Below are 20,941 nucleotides of genomic sequence, written 5' to 3' on the forward strand. Positions count from 1 at the left end.
GAGGACCTTGTGAGACTGGAAAATTGGGCATCCAAATGGCAGATGAAATTTAATGTGGATAAGTGCAAGGTGGTGCATATAGGGAAAATAACCCATGCTATAATTACACAATGTTGGGTTCCATATTAGGTGCTACCACCCAGGAAAAAGATCTAGGCATCATAGTGGATAATATTTAAAATCGTCGGCTCAGTGTGCTGCAGCAGTCAAAAAAGCAAACAGAATGTTAGGAATTATTAGGAAAGGAATGGTGAATAAAACGGAAAATGTCATAATGCCTCTGTATCACTCCATGGTGAGGCCACACCTTGAATACTGTGTACATTTCTGGTCGCCGCATCTCAAAAAAGATATAGTTGCGATGGAGAAGGTACAGAGAAGGGCAATCAAAATGATAAAGGGGATGGAACAGCCCCCCTATGAGGAAAGACCAAAGAGGTTAGGACTTTTCAGCTTGGAGAAGAGACGGCTGATGGGGGATATGATAGAGGTGTCTAAAATCATGAGAGGTCTAGAACGGGTAAATGTGAATCGGCTATTTACTCTTTCGGATAATAGAAGGACTAGGGGGCACTCCATGAAGTTAGCAAGTAGCACATTTAAAACTAATCGGAGAAAGTTCTTTTTCAGTCAACGCACAATTAAACTTTGGAATTTTTTGCCAGGGGATGTGGTTAGTGCAGTTAGTGTGGCTGGGTTTAAAAAAGGTTTGGATAAGTTCTTGGAGGAGAAGTCCATTAACTGCTATTAATCAAGTTGACTTAGAAAATAGCCACTGCTATTACTAGCATCAGTCGCATGAGATATACTTAGTTTTTGGGTACTTGTAGCCTGGATTGGCCACTGTTGGAAACAGGATGCTGGGCTTGATGAACCCTTGGCCTGACCCATTATGGCATGTTCTTATGTAAACACCAATAAAATATTTCAAAACAGCAGAAACATCAAGCAACATCCAAAAATTAAAACTAATAAAGATAAAATCATTCTCATTCTCCATACCTGGAAACTTTTGATTTCCAGTCACTCTAAGATTGTTATGGATTAGTGAGAAAGGGCTGCATAAAGTTGCTCCTCTCTCTCGCATAGATATAGATCTATATATACACATATATACATTAAATCTATATATACACACATATATACATACATATGCTCTCTCCCTCATAGAAGCACATGCGCCTTCCTAAGTACACACACACACACACACACAAGATCCCTCTATCACATATACATGCTTCGACCCCAACCATTCCTGATATCAACTGCAGAAGTTACTGCTCAAAAATAACTTCCTACTATTTAGACCTCTTATTCTATCTTCCCTAACGTTTGCATCTGTCTCTGTGCTCCCTCTCTCAAACACGCAGCCACAGACACACACACACACGCACCCATGCGCCATCCTTCACAATTACGCCTCCTCTCACATGCACATGCTCGGACACCCACACATGCTCCACTTCTGCTTAGACACATAAATGCTCAGACACACACATACACAGGTTCCCTCCTGCTCATACCTACACCAAGGCCTCACCCGGCAGCCCTGGCCTTCCACATCTGCCATGGGGCAGGTTGGGAGCTGCCTTGTGACTTTTTTTTTTCCCCTTCTGACCTTCTAGCGGGTTGGGAACCGCATGGTTCTGCAGCCCCTCCTCATCTTCGCCATCTGGCAGGTTGGAAACCTCTACGCGACCCTGCAACTCCCTCATCTTCGCCATGCGGCCCTGCAACTCCCTCATCTTTGCCGCGCGGCAGGTTGGGAAACACTGCGCGGTGGTACCAGCAGCTCCCTCATCTCAGTTGCAGCCCTCAGGCCACCGCCCCCTCCAGGCCATCGCTCTCCACTTTCCCTGAGTAAAAGTAAGAGTGGAGCAGTGACAGTAATGGTTCTTGCATCACTTACTTTTTGACCCACCAGCCATCACTGAAACAACCACAGGGGAAAAAAAAAAAAAAGAGTTAAACATGAGTTAAAATGCAAATCAATATCTGAATACCTGCAAGACAATCAGTGCTCAGAATGTTTCAAGAAAAGTAATAACCAAGATGAAGCTTCCAAAGGCGTGGCCTAATGGTTAGAGCAGCAGAAGTGTGCGCCAGGGATTCAAACTCTGCTGACACTCCTTATGACCCTGGCAGTCATTTTACTCTCCATTGTCTCAGTTACAAACGTAAACGTTTTTGATGTCATAAGGTGTGCACAATTTAACCTGCAGTTTTCAGGATCATTTAGTTATCACCCGTAACAATGCAAATCCCTTTTCAATGATGACATTGACTATTACCTCCCAATACAGAAAGGTGCACTGGAAACTAAGGCAAGAGATGGGATAAAATTTCCAGCACTCGTGTTAGTCTCTGGGCAGAAGCTGGAGTTCTGGTACCAGCACCTGCACCATAGGTTTATATACACAAAAGATGATTTATGCACATAAATTTTCCCTTCCTTTCAATATAGTGCCCTATGGGAAAGGCAATGGGGAGCCCACTCTGGGTTTTGCAGCGAAGACCACGTCCTGCCTAGGACAGCCATGTGTCTGTGGCAAATGTTGCAGGGAGGAATCTGCAGCCCTGGGAGACTGGAGGCTTGTGTCCTAGTTAAAAAGGACACCTACCACCCTAATCCTGCAAAGCAGAGTTGGCTGTCTGGCAGCCCTCTCGCCCCCATCTTCCACTTCCTGCTGTTCTCTGCTTTCCTCGACTTTTCCCTCTCCTGACTCGGGATTTATGCGCGTCTTAAATGTTTAAATGAATACACAATATGAAAACTGGGTAGCTCTCTGTTAGAGCTTCAGACCCATGCCTCCAGGGCCAAGCAGTCAAGCCTCTTTATGGATCTTACAACTCTTTTTAAACTATCTACAACCCGGTGGCTTGCTGGGCCCGAGGCAGCAGGGATTCACCAGGGGAAGCTCCTGTCAGACAAATCTGATTGATATGGTCCCGCATAGGAGGCGTATGAATAAAATGAGAAGCTTAGGAGTGAGCGCCAAGGTGGTGGCTTGGATTACAAATTGGTAGAGTGACAGGAGACAAGAGTGTGATGGTAAATGGAACCTACTCTGAAGAGAGAGCCGTGTTTTGGGACCGTTTCTGTTCAGTATCTTTGTTAGTGACATTGCAGAAGCGTTACGAGCGCGACCTCCAGCAGCTGTTATGAACTGAGGGCTTGGGATCTTCGGCTACTATTACGAGCGGGGAGGCGCAGTCGTTTCTGAAGCGGGTGTTGTGAGCCCTTGGGCCACGGCATGACTCAGGGAGGAGCCCCAAGACACATCGCGGGAGGTGAGCTGGTGCGAGCATGGGTAGCAAGGAGCAGGACAAGGCTGAAGCAAAGACAAGGATACAAGGTCTGACCCTCTACCGGACCTGCACGCCCCAGGATGACCAACAATGCAATGTTGATCAATGAACAGTCCTCCAACCGTTCCAAGCCCTTTCAGACCTGCTGCTGGGTAACGGCAAAAGACGGCAGGCCGGACAGAGGACGAGGGTGTTATTGTTTGCAAGGTTTTGGGTGGACCCTTGGACACTGTGGCTGCTGACCACGCCCACCGGGGGAAGCCCCGTGAGGGGCCACAGGTCAGGCTCAGTTTTAGGACACACAACACAGATAGATCTTTTATTAACAGTATTGAGGAGCCACCAGAGTTGGCAGTAGTGAGCAGAGATGAAGCTTGGCTGGGCTTGTAGTCCCTCAGGGCTCTGGAACAGCGATCCCACAATGGCTGTGACAGCGGTTTCTCTCGGTAGGGAACACAGGAGCTGAAGGAGAGGCAGGCCCTCGAGGAGCAAGTACCTGGTTCCAGGGAACAGCTCTGAGAGAAATAGATGGTAACTCACTGATGGTGTAGGCAGCGGTATCTTCGAGGCAGAAGTGAAGTCCAGGCAGCGAGTCCGGGAACATGGGCCCTCGAGGAGCGAGTACCCGTTCCAGACAGCGACCTGAACGAGAAGAGAGAGGCCCCCGAGGAGCGGGTACCCCAAATAGAGTAAGTCCAATAATGGAGAGGCAGAGTAGCTAGGTATGGAGAGCGAATCCCATCAGTAAGGAGTTCACCAGTACGAATACCTGACCCTTGCTAACTCGATTAGCTAGCAGTAGCATAGGCCTTTTGTATCTGGGATGCGTGACGTCATCACAGGGGGACGCCCCTGAGGTTCGCGCCAAAGAAAGTATTTGAAGCAGGGCCACGTGGCGCGTGCCCTAAGGCAGCTGGACAGTATGGCAGGAGGCAGCGCCCAAGCCGGACCGGGGATGCTGGAGAGGATGGCAGGCAGATGCCGCGGCAGACAAACGTCCGTCAACCGCAGGAGGAGTCGCCAGAGAGGGCGGAGTGGAGACGTTGGGCAGCAACAGTCGTAACAGAGGGCAGACTGAGTCCTTAGAACACAGTAGACTTTGGACGAAGACTCAGGCGAGGACACTGTAGACGAAGGCAAGGATCAAGGCACTATAGACTAAGGCAAGGATCAAGGCACTGGGTTGAGACTGAGATGCAGCGGCTCTACACAGTCCACCCACAGGACTGGTCGCGGACCACGCTGGGCTCAAAGCAGACTCTAGGAGAGATAGTGGAAGCTGACACTGGGACAAGATTCAAGCACAGGATTCAAGATTCTCAAGGATTAAAAACCTAGGACTGAAGTAGAAGTCTTCCGGAGGGTTGCACTGCGGAGATGAAGATGGCGCCCTACACAGCCCACCCGTGGGACTGGTCGCGGACTCCAACTCTCTCCCCTCACACTCACCTCCCCCCTCATTCTCCCTCCCCTCAGTGTCACCTCCCCCCGCCTACTGCCTACCCTTCAGATCAGAAAACCTTTGTCTTTCTATTTCTGTGGGAACCCCCCCACCCCAAAAAACACCCCCCAATCCCAACCCTTTAAATCAAATAATAACCCCCCACACTCCTGTCCCCTCCCAAGACCTGGGAAATTTAAATTGTTGGTGCTACATGTGGTCTGTCCCTGGGCATCTGTGCGTGTTATGTAGCCAAATAGGGGAGTGCCTAACCAAATTTGTTTTGTGGTCTGGGGAGGGCTATTTTGGTGCGTTCCCGAGATCGTGCAAGTTTAGTGTATGTATTTGTGTGTGAACCTCCCCCTTCCCCCAAAAAACAACCGTATGAGAAAAGTTCTCTTAAACTAACCACCCGACACTCTCCTGCACCCCTCTCCCAGCCCTGTGAAAAACAGTAGCCCACCCCCCTGTCCCCCCCAGAGTTGCTGAATGAATGAAACCTGCCCCCCCTCGTGACCCCTCCCCAAGATGTTCGCAATAAATTCATTACCACCCCCCACCCTCCAGACCCCCCCGAGACCTGATAAAAATGTCAGTCGGTCGAGCGGGCGTTCAGGAGCGGTCCGGGAGCGGTCCGGGAGCGATGTATTGGCGTTGGTCCGTCGGCTGTGAGCACTGAAACGGGTTCCGACGGCCCTTTGCCCTTACTATGTCAGTGGGGTGGAGCAATGGCAGCTGTAGGTCCTCTGACATAGTAAGGGCAAAGGTCCGCCGGCTGCCAGTCCTGAAAATGGCGCCGAGGGGCCCTCGCCCTTACTATGTCACATGGGCTACTGCCGTCATTGGTGTCCCCAAGTGGCATAGTAAGGGAAAGGGCCGTCGGCGCCATGTTGAGTGCTGGCAGCCGACGGCCGTAGTGCAGGAGATGTGTCCCGGACCGGCCCTGATCCCCCGCTGGAGCCTCCCGGACTTCTGTCAGGCTCTGTGTGTGTTGTGAGGGCCTGGGAAGTAAATAAATTTGGCATGTGTGTAGGGGGTGTGAGGAGGGTGGTTTTGTGTGTGTTGGGAGGCTGTGGGAAGTAAATCAATTTGGCATGTGTGTGGGGGGCATGAGGAGGGTGGTGGGTGTATTTTATCTGTAAAGGAAATAGTTTCCGGTGAAAAAAGTGCACGAATGTGTTAAAATGGAAGTGAAACGTGGACCTGGACTGGCGAAATGATTAGTGTAGCGTGTGTTAGTGTAAGGTGTAACAGATGGCGCTTATGTCCAGCAGATGTCGCTGTTTTCTCGAAAAAAAATTTTTAAACCAATTTTACTTGTCACAGGTGTGACATATCTGTAATGTAAGTACAGAAGAACCTTCCCATATGCGAAATGAAGGTTGTGTCCAAATTTGAAAGCAATCGGTTCAGTGGTTTCTGAGATTAGCGATTTTGTCCAAACTATTTAACATTTTTATTTATATAGATGTGATGTATGGGGGATGGGAGTATGTGAATTTATTTATAATGTGATGTATGGGGGATGGGTGCGTGTGAATGTGATGTCGGGGATGGGTGCGTGTGAATGTGATGTGTGAGGGATGGGTGTGTGTGAATGTGATGTCGGGGATGGGTGTGTGAATGTGATGTGTGAGGGATGGGAGTATGTGAATTTGAAATGATTAGTGTAGCGTGTGTTAGTGTAAGGTGTAACAGATGGCGCTTACGTCCAGCAGATGTCGCTGTTTTCTGGAAAAAATTTTTAAACCTATTTTACCTGTCACAGGTGTGACATATCTGTAATGTAAGTACAGAAGAACCTTCCTATATGCGAAATGAAGGTTGTGTCCAAATGTGAAAGCAATTGGTTCAGTGGTTTCTGAGATTAGCGATTTTGTCCAAACTATTTAACATTTTTATTTATATAGATAGAGAGAGAGAGAGTGATGCTCTGCAGTGTTGCCAACCAGAAATCCCTGTAAAAATGATATTTGCAATCCATATGGCATTAGGCGTATTATAATGTATGTTGGGTGAGAGTAAGTGAATTACAGTTACAATATAGTAAACCTCCCATACCAAATAGTATTAACTGCCAGCATTTAAACAGTAACAACCCTACCTATGAGAAAGGCAACACTGCAAATATTACACCTGGCCTTAAAACACCAAACAGGAAAAGAGAACAAGCTAGGCTGTTATAGATTCCTGTACAGACTATACCCTGGCACAGGGGTGGGCAAACTTTTTTGTGCTGGGGCCACATTACAAGTTATCGAGCACAATGAGAGCCAGAGGGTGGGATGGGCAGGGCACGTGGTTCCTTGACACAGCAATCAAATCTCCACCGCTTGCTGCAGGCATTTCAGTACTCAGCAGGCTTAAGTGCCATCATTTTTAGCACCCATGGAGCCCCTTCAATCAAGGATCCCAGCCTCTACCAAAATCAGAAAAACCTTCAACCCAACATGTACAAGGCATTTTCCCAGCTAGCAGACTTCCTCACCTCAGTCACAAATGCAGGCCATAAAGTATAAATAGTAAGGGGCAGACACAAAACTGGACAGGAAACCACTAAAAACACTGAGCATCTTCTATTAAACTGAAACAGACAATACCAACCAATCACTACAAGGTTTTACTTCTTGTTAAACTTTTTATCTCTCCTCTAACTCTAATCCCAGTTAGAATAACCCCTGTTTTATTGTAACTTTTTCTTCTATGCACTTGTTATACTTTTGTAATGTATACTCTTACGTTTTAGCTATGTACGTTATAATGTATTGCTCACCCCTTGTTTTATGTAAACCGACATGATACGAACTTCCGTGAATGCCGGTATAGAAAAACACAAATAAATAAATAAAAGCCAAACTCGCATGCAGTACAATAAATCAGAAACAGAAATAATTACTATTCCTCATAAAACAAAGTCAAGAAATACAAATCAGTCATAACAGTGCGGAAACCTTACTAATAAAAAGCATATTTCAAAATAAATGACAAATAGAACACCACCTAATAATTAAGAAGAATAAAGATAAAAAAAGCTATAAATTTAAAACACTTTCCCAAAATCAATCATATTTCAAAACAGCAGATATAGCAAATATCCAATAATTGAAACTAATAAGGATAAAAAAAAATGTTCCCCTCTTCCTAAATCTGGAAACTTCATTTCCAGTCACCCTGAGATTGTAGACATGGATTAGTAGGGGGAAGGGTGCACACAAACTTCCTCCTCTCTCTCTCATACACACACACATTCATTCACACACTCTCATGCACCCTTCTACCCTCCTCTTCTTCTCACTCCTCCCTTGTATATAGTTATTTATTTCAATCTCTTAGCTAACGACACTGCTTATGTCCACTGGACCCTTTCTCTTTCCTCTACTCCTCTCATCTTGTTCCTTCATCTCCCCCCTGTTACATGTAACTTTAATTTTTTCTCTTTCTAAAGCACGTATTTTTATTAATCCCGTTAACTGTAAACCGATGTGATATGCAAATGAATGTCGGTATATAAAAGTTTTTAAATAAATAAATACTTCCTTTTCCCTTCAGTCTCACTCACCTTCAGTCATTCATCCTCCTTCCTTCTCAGTCACTCAACCCCCTCACCCTCTTACCTTCCCTCTGTCACTCACCCCCTTATTTCCTCACTCCTTATTCCCACTCACCTCTGTCACTCCCTTCATTTCCCTCCCCCCATTCTTCCCTTTCCCTGTCACTCACCCCCTTACTCCCACTCACCCTCTTGTTTCTCATTCCCACCCCCTTCCCACTCAGTCACTAGCCTCTCTCTCCCACTTACTCACTCGCTAATTCCCTTCCCTGACACTCACCACCTCTATCACTCACCCTCTCCTTCCCACTTATTCATGTCCCTTCCATTTCACTCACTCACCAGCCTCACCACTTTACCTTCCTTCCCTCTCTGCCCCTTCCCTTACTCCTCTTTTACTCATCATTCTTCCACCCCCTCGCTTGGAGGGGGTGGAAACCCTGCCAGCGCACCAATGCACCGGGTCTCTCCTCATACACCAACAACTAGGCCTCCTCCTCGCTGGCGGGGAGTGGAAATCCTGCCAGCTGCAACGCACCGGTCTCTCCTCTCTGGCAGGGGGTGGGAATCCTGCCAGCGCCAATGCACACGGTCTCTGTTCATATGCTGACAAGCACCCCAACAACTGGGCCACATCCTCCCTGACAGGGAGTAGAAATCCTGCCAGTGTCGATGCACTGGGTCTCTCCTTGCTGGTGGGGGGTGGGAACCCCACCAGTGTTGTCAAATGGGGTCTCTCCTCACTAATGGGGAGTGGGAGCCCCCCACCAGTGAACCAACGAACTGGGCCTCTCCTTGCATTAAAACGCACCAATGTTCCAGCCTCCTTGCTCGAGCATCATCAAGGGCAATAACTTGGCCTTTGATGCTGATGACGTCGGGCAGGCAGGCAGGTCAGAGCATTGGTGAGCTGCACATAATGGAGAGTGTCCAGGTGATAGGCGGGCTGGATTAAAAATCTTTAAGGGTTGTATTTGGCGCAGGGGCCTTAGTTTGCCCACCACTGTGCTAACAGAATAACTCACCTCAGTCACACAGGCAGAATACGGAAAGACCCTCACCAAATACAGAATAAAGAGACCATAAACTGTATAAATAGAATGTGCAGACAAAAACTGAATTAGAAACCAGAACAAGCCAAATTCTATATGCAGTGCAACAATGGAAAAACAGAAACATCACCATTCCTCCTGAAACATCAAAAAATAAAATCAAGAAATATAAATTATGAATAATACTAAATGCATACTAAAAAAAACCCCAATTCAAAACAGCTGAACAGAACATCTATTAAAACTCATATATAATGTTAAAAATTTCCCAAACACCAATAAAATATTTCACATCAGCAAGAGCAACATATTTGAATCAAATAACACCCAATAATCAGGATTTTAAAAAATCCTCAGGTCTCAGTACCTGGGACCTTTTGATTCCAGTCACCATGAGATTGTTGTGGCTTGTTGTGGCTTAGACACACAAACTTTCTCTTCTCTCTCATGTGCTCACACACATACAGACACATGCACGCTGGCACTTTCAAGCTCACATTCATAAACACTTGCTCACATGCACTCACTCACGGTCACACCTACTCTCACATGCTCACACACATGCATGTTCGCTCACACATACTCTCATTCACTTTTCAGTCCCTGGGCTTCTGAATTAAAAAGACAACATTTTATTTACATTGATCGGGGGGGGGGGATTCAGGTTGGGTTGCCTGCTGATGGTCCTGGAAATGCCCCATCATGTAAGCTGAAAGGCCCCAATGCTGGGAGGGGGATGGTGGCAAGGGTTATTTTTTTGCTGTGGCTAAGCATAAAGGGGGCCTGGGGGCAGACAGCAGTGGGAGACCTTCAGCTGGCAGTGATGCAATGGAGTGGGAGATCTGCTGGTTGCCTCCCGCTGGCAAATGAAGAGACAACGGCAGAGAAGCATGGCGATGCCACGACAATGCTTCCCGCTGTTGCAGTGAAGCAGGGGGAGGGGCACCTGAGGAGAGTAGAGACCAGGCCCATGTGGCCACGATGCCGGTTAGGAAGGAGAGCACTGCTGCTACCTTGAAAATGAAAAGCAGACCACGGCAAGCATAGAGGGAATTTGCAGCTCTCAAAAAAGGGCTGTTGTATGGCTGGTGTTGGTCGCCATGGCTCAGTGAGCAGGGGGCCGCTGTAACCAACACCAACCCATGTGATTGGCCGGATTGGCCCACCGAGACATGCCCGAAGCCCCAGTAGGCCAATATGCCCCTGGCTGAAGGATCTAAATATGTTTACCCTGGAAGAGAGGAGTTGCAGGGGGGATATGATACAGACCTTCAGATACCTGAAAAGTTTTAATGATGCACAAACTTTGAACCTTTTCCGTCGGAAACGAAACAGTAGAACTAGGAGTTACAAAATGAAACTCCAGTGGGGACGACTCAGAACCGGCATCAGGCAATATTTCTTCACGGAGACGATGGCTGATGCTTGGAACACCCTTCCGGAGGAGGTGATGAAGAAGAAAACAGTCAGCGAATTTAAAGGAGCATGGGATAAACACTGTGGATCCCTAAAGGCTAGAGGGCGGAAATGAAAAAGAGAGTGCAAGGGGGTAACCTGCACGGAGTGGCAGTTACTACCCTTAATAGAAGCCATGGGGATTACTACCCTGTATCAAGAGCCTTGATGCTTTTGACCCAATTGCAACATCACTCCCCCACTTCCACAGCAGGGGGTGGGGGGCGAGGGGGAGAAAAAGGGGAACTGAATACAGACAAAAACCAAATGGGCCCCGGCTTTTACGGTCTGGGCTACTGACACACAGACATAAGGGGAAAAGCACAGGTTGGCTTCTACAGCTAAGTCCCAAAGCAAAGAACATTCAAGCAGCATTTTCTGAATTATCAAGGCGGCTCCTCACCCAGTAAAAATGTTGCTAGTAGTAATTTGTTATGGGTTTGGCAGTTGCTTGGTTGTGATTATCAATATTACTAGTCTTATCATCAGTAACTAACTGCATGGAGGGGCAATTACTACTCTTTGAGAGAAACATGGGGGTATCCTGCATGGAGCCGCAGTTGCTACTATTAGAAGCTTGCTAGGCAGACTGGATGGCCAACTGGTCTTTTTCTGCCATCATTACTAGGTTACTAAAATAAGTGCTTGTGTATGCATAAACTCCTCCACCACCCTTTACAAGATAAAATGTGCGCTCAGCCTCTGCAAAAGGCTGCACGCACATTTTAACTCGTTTGCAGACTTTTTTAAACTTCTGTTGCACTATCATACCAGTTGCTTACCATAGTGGGAGTTAAATGTTTGTGTTTAGTGTGTGTGTTAAGAAACTGCGCGCTGAATTTCACCTCCTAACCTCCACTCTTAATGCATGGCTTATTCCATCGGTCCCTTAGATTGTAAGCTCTCTGGGGCCAGGCACCACTTTGAAGTGGCTGATTAGTCATGAAAGTTGGCATATAAATCAGAAATTAAATTCAATGTTAATGGTTTTTCATTCAGAAAAATCTTTGCTTGGGGCCAGGTGGTTCAGGGGCATTGCTGTGCACTGCTGTATGGTGAGACCTGGGCACAATCGTGTCGCCTAGTGGCCAGATGTAAGTCCCCAGGATTTCAGAGTTCTGGCAGAAGCTCTGGGTCATGCCTGCAGCTGAGGATGATTGCTGTAAATACTGTAAATTGGGAGGGAATATAAAATAGAGAAACATTGCCCCTGGTAGCTGTAAGTAAGGGCTCATGGTACCAGATCTCAGTCCTGATTCTGATTGAGCTGAAAGCCCAAATAAGCAGGATAAAATAACTCTCGGTTCATGGATACCAGAAGGTATTGATGCGATGTTGTTATAGTTACAACAGTGTAGGGTGATGACTTGTTTATGAGTTCAACTCTGTTCCTTATTGTAATACAAATCTAGAAACAATTAGTTTAAACTTAGGCATATGAAGATATCAGCATATTACTAAAATATTTATTTTTATTTTATTTATCAATTTTCTATACCGACCTTCATGGTTAAATACCATATCAGATCGGTTTACATCGAACAGGGGTAGTTAACTGAAACGGAAGGAACAACTTTTTTTTATAATCAAAGAGACAGAAGAAACAAAAGTTACATTTAACAAGGACCGTAAACTTGGAAGCTTAGGCAGCTGGAAGAAAAAGGCCCAAAGAGGGTATTAAATTAAATTAAATACAAGTCATAACGGAATCTGGTCTAGTGTTGGTCCACTATGTACATAATTACATTTGCTTACTGATTTTAACAATTTTTTATTTACTTTTACCCCAGTTTTAATATCTGGAAAATAAAACCTGAAAAATTACCAGAAATTTGTTTAAAAATAAAAATTGAAAATGGAATACTGATGGTTGTGTGATTTCAGTTAGAATAGACTCTGCTGCCACCTAGTGGCTTAAGCTAATCTTACATGCTTGGCTGAAAATACAGCAGCTAGATGTCCAATTCAGATAACTTTATTGGCATGGCAAGTTTACATGTGTTGCTAAAGTAATATACAAAATTATTAAAATAAAGGGTAAGAAAAGAGGAAAAAATTACTAAATGATATGTCAAGTAAAGGTACAGGTTACAGCGAGTACAGCATCAGGGACATGCCTCATGTTTTAGCGCTGATGCTGGTCTGTATTGTCCCTGGTCAGGTTTCATTTCTGGCCCGGTGGCAGGATGTCACATATTTTGCTGCTTTAGCTGCTATTTCTCCTCTTTCCTCCAGGATTATACAGAGTTTTTCTTAGCCATGCTTTTGTGGGAAGTCTTGATTTTTCCTGTTTGGTTTAGGGAAATATGCATCTCTGCTATCTTTTTATTTTACTCAGCATTTCTGTGTCTGTTTCTCCATTGTTGCATTGCATACAGAATCTGACATCTTGGGATTTCCAGTTTAGCGTTTGTCTGCATCTTTTTATGTCTAGTCTGTACTCACTTGTTCTGTATTTGGTGAGGGTCAGTCTGCTTTTTTTGACATTTGTGACCGAGGTATTCAGCTAGTGTGTGTTTTCTGTGGAGGGATTTGTAACAGTTCAGCTTTTTCTGTTTTCCAATTTGCACCATCCAGTATGAGTTGTATTAGTGTTCTAGGGCATGTTGCAATATTTGCATTGCTGTCTTTTTGTATGCTGGGTTGAATTCCTTATGTTAGTGCTGCATTGGTATGGCAGGTTTGCTACAAAAGTGCTAAGTGTATATTTTTCAACCTGGTAATGGAGGGAGAGTTTGTATCACTGCTATTGAGATGACACCAGAATATGAATATTCTTTTTTTCATGGTGAGTAGTAAAGGGAAGCATCCCAATTCTGCTCTGCACCAATTAGAGTTGTTTCTGTGGGGGATTGTATTTATCTAGAGGTTTTGGGTTTTTTTTTCATGGGCTCTCAGAGCTTTTTTCTTGGAGTGTTTTTAATAGCCAATTTAAAACTCAAGTCTCAAGTCAAGGAATGTATATTCTAGGATATTCTTGTTTATTTAGGAAAAATCTGAATGTATGTTGATTTTTTTTTGCCTTTTGTGGGACCCATGCTGTGCAGTAGGTTCCTAACAGGTTTAGATTCTCTTGTAGACCTTCTGTGATGGGGGAAAGAATGACAAAATCATCTGCATATAGTAGATTTTTTACTTCTGAGTCATTTAGTTTTAGCCCTAGAACTGAGCAGCTCTCTAGCTCTTTGGGGAGATCCCTATCATATCTGGGAGTTTTAAATTAGCTAGTAATTACAGTACAAGACAAAGCTCTAAGAGCCCTATATGCAAAAAAACCCAAAAAAAACCCACCTCTAGATCAGTGGTTCCCAACCTGTCTGGAAGACCCCCAGCCAGTCAGGTAAATTTGCATGCACTGCCTCTATAGTACACACTATTTTGTACTCTCCTGTTCCTCTTCACAGAATCTAAATTGTGCAGTTTTCCGTCTTTTCCGATGTAGCCTAAGGGCAAAATGTGGAAATGTGTCATGGGATGCACTAGTTTTCAAATTCTAAATATCTGGCAACAGGAGTTTTTTTTATAAGAAAAGCTGTATACATTTAAAGATCCAGCAGATATTCCATTTAATGTGTGGACTTTTAAGACATTACCATGGTTTCTTGTGCAGATGGCCAAGGCATTTTCATTTTCTTTCTATTCCATATATTGTTTTGTAAAGCTTTTTGAAGAAAACTAGTAAATACATAAAACATTGGGATTGTTATACTTATACTTTATAGGAAACAGAGGCACATGGAAGTATAATAAAAAGATTTATTCTCATTAGAAGGAGTAAATCATCTTTTTGTAAGTTATAATATAAAACCACTAACCCTGCCCTGAATCTCGGTTCAGTTCAAGAAAACTTTCACAATCCCCACCTAAATTCTGGCCAGAATTTTAGCATAAGTTAAATCTCAGGTGACCTTTGAATTCTTTAGATGTACTTCTCCGCAGTCCAGATCAGTGATAAAGCAGTGGCTGATGCTTGGGAAGACATGATTCCAGCACTCCAGTAGATCTGGTGATCAACTTGCCTCACAGATAAACTCTCACCAAAAAAACAAAATTCTCTCTCTAAATAAAATTGTGATAAATCTTCTGAAACTTCTGGCGCATGAACACAATGAAAAGCTTGGGCATGGATCCCAAGGAGATTAATTGAATTACAAATTGGTTGATGGATAGGCACCAGAGAGTAGTGGTAAATGGAACCTACCTACTCTGAGGAGAGAACAGTGATAAGTGGAGTGCCTCAAGAATCAGATTTGGGGCTGGTTCTTGTCATTATCTTTGTGAGCGACATTAAGGAAGGGTTAGAAGGAAAGGTGGTGTCTCTGTGGATCCTTGGGCTGAGGTAAGATTGTCTCTACCTGCAGGGAGGAGCCCTGCAGGTTCTTACCATCAACAGGTGGACCCAAGTGAAGCAGAGACACATAAGAAATTCACCTTTACCAGCCCATGTTCTCTTCGGGTTGAGCCTTTGGGTACTGGGGCTGGCAGGACTCAGGACAGGATCTCTGTTGATGACTGGAGACGTGATCCAAAGCCAGGCTAGGGTTGTAGGCAGGCAGCAATCAGGTGTACTATGAGTGCAGGCAAGGGTCAAAGGAAGGCAGTGAACAGGCATATTGAAAGTCCAAGCAAGGGAAGAGGAAGAGGGATGGATAGGTCTGAAGCAGACTGGGCAGGCTCAATAAACAAAGACTGATAGCAACATGCACTACTAAAGTAGCTGGACCTGTGGCTGAGGCAAGGTGCAGCAGGGGAGCTGCCCTTAAACAGAGCAATGCCAGTGACATCATCAATAGAAGGCCGTGGGCCTTTCCCACCGTGGTCCCTTTAAATGGGCTGATGTTGGGTGCACATGCCTAAGGGGAGGCATGGAGAGTTGAGGCTGATGGCGTCCTGCTGCTCCAGGACGAAGCATGGCTGGCCCGGCCGCAAAGGTAAGGGCAGTGGTTTACGGGATCAGCCCGCAGACCCCCGAACTCAACAAAAGGTTTGTTTTTTTCAGATGACATGAAAATTGGTTCTTACCTGCTAATTTTCGTTCCTGTAATACCACAGATCAGTCCAGAGAAGGTTGTGTATCCCTACCAGCAGATGGGGTCAGAGAGCAAAACTTTGGGCACTGCCATATATACGAGAGTGCCACCTGCAGTCCCTCAGTATTGGACTGTACCCAAGCCCCTATTAATAGAAGAACGGCCGAAGGGTTGACAAAACAAACAAACCTACAACCCCTTCACCTATCAAAAAAGAACTGAAACCGAATCAACATGAAGGAAACTGCTCCATCGAGAATCTCTGCAAAAAAGAAGCTTTGTGAAAACTACAGTAATCATAACTGCCTATCCAGCCAGTCTTTCGGAATATGAACCAAGGGTGGGCCTGTGGACTAATCTGTGGTATTACAGGAACGAAAATTAGCAGATAAGAACCAATTTTCAGTTCCTGAACATACCCAGATCAGTCCAGAGATGTGGGATGTACCCAAGCCACCTTAAACTGGGCGAGAACACGAAAGACCCGCAAGCAGAACACTCGCACCAAAAGACTCCGCCGGAGCATTAACGTCAAGATGATAATGCTTAGTGAAAGTGTGGAGGGATGACCATACCGCCGCCCTACAGATTTCCTGAGGAGAGAGAAGTTGACACTCTGCCCAGGAAGTAGCTTGGGCCAGGGTAGAATGAGCTCTGAGACCCAGCCGGTCGGCGAGCCTGAAGGAGAGTAGAAATGACCTGTTCGGAATACCCCTTCAACCGTAGATGTCACCTCTCAAAAGCCAAGCTGCGAGAGAAGCGATCCTCCCGATCCGAAAAGATGGGTCCCTGATGCAGCAGGTGCGGAAGATGAGCTAGCTGCAAGGGACCCTCGAGAGCCAAGCGAACTAAGTCCACGAACCACGGGCGTCGTGGCCACTCCGGAGCCACGAGAACCACTTCACCGGGATGGTGCTCTATGCGCCGGAGAAGGTGACCGATGAGTGGCCAAGGGGGAAAGGCATAAAGCAGAATTCCCCGGGGCCAAGGACACACCAGGGCATCGAGATCCACCGAACCCTGCTCGCGACGACGGTTGATGAAGCGTGCCGTCTTTGCGTTTGCCCGAGTGGCCATCAGATCCAACTGAGGAACCCCCCATCTGGTGCAGATGAGGTTCCATGCTTCGGGGGACAACTCCCACTCCCCGGGATCGAGCTGCTGTCTGCTGAGGAAGTCCGCCTGCACGTTGTCCACTCCTGCGACATGCAACGCCGCAATTCCTCACAGATGATGCTCCGCCCAGGTGAACAGCAGCCGCGCTTCGAGCGCTACGGTGGGACTCCTTGTTCCGCCCTGCCAATTGATGTAAGCCACCGTCATCGCATTGTTGGAGAACACTCGTACCATCCTGTCCTTGATCAAGGGAAGAAAGGCTAGCAGAGCTAACCGAACCGCTCTCGTCTCGAGATGGTTGATGGACATGTTCCCTCCATCGGGGACCAGAGCCCCTGGGCAGATCTATTTGCACACACCGCTCCCCAACCGGACAGACTTGCATCTGTGGAGAAGATCACCCAATCTGGAGGGTCGAGGTCTACTCCTTGTTTCAGATTGCTGGCCGATAGCTACCATGACAGACTGGCTCTGGATGCTGGTAACAGCAGCATGGGGAGGTGGAACTGTTCCGACACCGGCCGCCAATGCGACAAAAGTGCACGCAGTAACAGTCGTAAGTGAGCGAACACCCAGGGAACTAAATCCAAGGTGGAAGCCATGGATCCTAGGACCTGAAGATGGTGCCAGACTGTGGGGGTCTTCATTCAAAGAAGGGCGCAGATCTGATCTTGCAACTTCGTCCCCCTGTTGGCCGCCAGGGACACCTTGCCTTGAAAAGTATCGAACAGTGCTCCCAAACAAACCAGCTGTTGGGTGGGCTCCAGGTGGCTTTTCTGCACATTGATTATCCAGCCGAACGACTGCAACGTGAGCCGCACCCTCTGAATGGCTCTCTCGTATTCCTCCCAGGACTTCGTCCGAATCAACCAGTCGTCCAGATACAGATGGACTAAGGTCCCATGCTTGCGAAGAAAAGCTGCCACCACCACCACCATAACCTTGGTGAACGTTTGAGGAGCCGTCGCGAGACTGAAGGGAAGAGCTCGAAATTGGAAGTGTTGTCCCAACACCTTGAAGCGCAGAAACCGCTGGTGGTTGGGCCGGATCGGGATATGAAGATATGCTAGAAACTCTCCTTTTCAAACTGCCACCAGAACTGTCCACAGGGTCTCCATCCGGAAGCGTGAAACTCGAAGACAATGGTTCACCTTCTGTAGATCGAGGAATGTTCGAAAGGTGCCTTCCTTCTTGGGGACCACAAAGTACACCGAGTACTGGCCCCGTCCCTGCTCTGCCACCGGCACTGGGACAATGGCCTCCAGCTCAATCAGACGACGCAGTGTGTCCTGCACCGCCTCTTGCTTGCTGAGTGAGGCCATGCAGGACTCCACAAACCCCTCCCGAACGGGACGAGAGAATTCTAGAATGTAGCCATCTCTGATCACCTCCAAAACCCAACCGTCCAAGGTAATCTTTACCCAGTCCATGTAAAAGTTGGATAATCTGCCCCCGGCAGCTTCGACGACGGAATGGGTACTCGTGGCTTCATTGGGAGGGCTTACTGCCTCCTGCCCCCAGGTGTCCAGAGTCCCTACCGGCTCGGCGGCCACCATGAAAGGACTGCTGGCGCCCAGTAGTCTGCTTAGGTGTGGACGGGGTGGAATATCTGCTGGATCGAAAACGGCGGGAATCCCGAAATCGAATCCTGGTAGGAAAAACTTTCTTGGTAGATATTCTATCTTCTGGCAACTTGTTGCCTTCGGACTCACAAGCAGCTTCACAATTGATCGAGGTCCTCCCCAAATAGAAGCTGACCTTTGAAAGGGAGGTTACAAAGCTGCGATTTGGAGGACAAATCTGCTGACCAATTTCGTAGCCAGAGGAGTCGGCGTGCTGCCACTACAGAAACCATGCTGCGAACCGAGGTCCGCACCAGATCATACAGCGCATCTGCCACATATGCGATACCCGCCTTCAAGCGGGCGCCCTGTAGTGCACCATCACTGCCGGCCCCCGCACTGGACTCTTGAATCCAGCACAGACATGCCCTCTGCATCATGCTAGCGCAAATCACAGCCTGAAGACTCAAGGCTGATACTTCAAAGACTCGCTTCAACTGAATCTCCAGCTTGCGGTCCTGCATGTCCTTCAAGGCGGCAGCCCCCGCCACCGGAATAGTGGTCTTCTTCGTTACTGCCGATACCGCTGTGTCCACCTTCGGAATCTTCAGCAGATCCAAAACATCCGTCGAAAGAGGGTACAGCTTCGCCATAGCTCTGCCCACCCTCAGTCCCGCATCCGGAGAATCCCATTCACAGGTCACCAGCTTTTGGACTTTCTTAGGCAGCGGGAAAGACGTAGTTGGCCCACATATGCCATCAAGGACCGGGTTAACCCCTTCATTATCAGATTCCTCTTGCGACATCTTAAGGTCTAGTACTTCCAACACCTGGGGGATAAGTGGCCTCAGCTCATCTCGCTTAAAAAGGCGAACGAACCACGCTAGGATCATCGCCTTCCGCAGACCGCAGTTCATTCCCATCTGCGTCCACCAGATCGATATCCCCCAGATCAGGGATCGCAGCCGGAGCTGGGACCGGTCCTGAAGCTGTCGCTGATCCTGATCCAGGGGTTGGATCCAGTGGCCTCTGGGAACAGCTGTTCCTCGGGCCGCACTCTCTTAACTGAGGGCTCCGAGAGTAAAAGCGGCTGCCCGGACCTTTTAAGCACCGCCTGCTTCCTAGCTAAGAAGGCCTGGTGCATAAGCAATATAAACTCAGGGGAAAACCTCTCCGGGTCCCCCTCCTCCTCCAGGGGGGGTCCAGATCCGCCGAGTCAGTAGCCCCCACTGAGACATCCTCACACACCGGGGCCAAAACGGGAGCGGAATCCCCCTCCAGCGAACTGCGGCTCAAAGCCCCTCTCCCCCGGGGAGGGGACACCGGCCCCAACGATCCCTCCATCCCCGAGGCGCAGGTCGGACAGAGGGAGGCAGAATCTAAAACCTGTCCGCACGTCTCACGGGTATGGCAAGCAGATGATTTGGAGCGGAAACCCCTCAATAACCGTGTAGCCATGCGGTGTAGCCGGGAAACACACTGCTGAATGCAGTAAAAATAAGCACCGCTACCGCGCAGCCAGGCGGTCTGTAAGCTGAACGGGGGGAAGGGCTGCAAGGAAAAAGCGTGCGCTGCCGGCAGCGTGAGGAAACAATTAACAGGCCGGCCGTTCAAGCACCGCTGCGCTGTCGCTCACACCGAGTTGCACCGACAGCGAAATCGCCGAAAGGCACTTACCCCCTCTCTCAAACCACCCGGAGCCCCGGAGGCTGAGGGAAATGAAAATGAAAGAAGCTGCCCCACTCCCCGATCAGCGGCAAGGACTGCCTCCCCTGGTGCAGACTCCTTACCTTAGCCAGAGGAAACTGAAAGCAAAAAGTTAGTCTTTCTTTTTTTTTTTTTTAAATTAAACTTTATGGAATCCACGTAAGCAGGAGTCGAGGGAGTAGCTTCAGAGGAGAAAAAACAGGAGCCCCTGGTTGTCACCCCCCCCCCCCCCCGAGTGGGAGCGGGCGAGACACAGACAGGGGTGTCCAACGCCCCCCCCCCCCCCCCCGGATGCCCGGCTTCGACTGAGGGATGGCCCACGAAGGTGCCTAACACCTCAGGAAGCAAACATGACGAAAAAAACAAGAAAAAAATCTAACTAAACTTTAAAAATCTAACTAAGACTGCAGGTGCATCTCTACCAGCTGCTGGAGTCAGAGATATATTGAGGGAATGCAGGTGGCACTCTCATATATATGGCAGTGCCCAAAATTTTGCTCTCTGACTCCACCTGCTGGTAGGGATACACAATCCACTTCTCTGGACTGATCTGGGTATGTTCAGGAAAATAAGATTTGCAACAGATTGACACATTTGAAGAAGTAAATAGCATGACACGTGATCTAAGAAAGCCTGAGGAGTGTGAAGGTTTGGCAGCTGGGATTCAAAGCCAAGAAATGCAGAGCCATGCATTTGGGGTACAGAAATCCAAAGGAGCT

General features: G+C 47.4%; 1 protein-coding gene across 2 annotated transcripts in view; it reads left to right on the forward strand.

The window, feature by feature from the left end:
* Positions 1 to 20,941, forward strand: part of LOC115093501 (UPF0538 protein C2orf76 homolog) — a 90,047-nt gene that overhangs the window by 25,785 nt on the left and 43,321 nt on the right. The gene's annotated exons all lie outside the window — the stretch shown is intronic.

This window comes from Rhinatrema bivittatum, chromosome 6 (genome assembly GCF_901001135.1).
Source record: "Rhinatrema bivittatum chromosome 6, aRhiBiv1.1, whole genome shotgun sequence".
NCBI lineage: Eukaryota > Metazoa > Chordata > Amphibia > Gymnophiona > Rhinatrematidae > Rhinatrema > Rhinatrema bivittatum.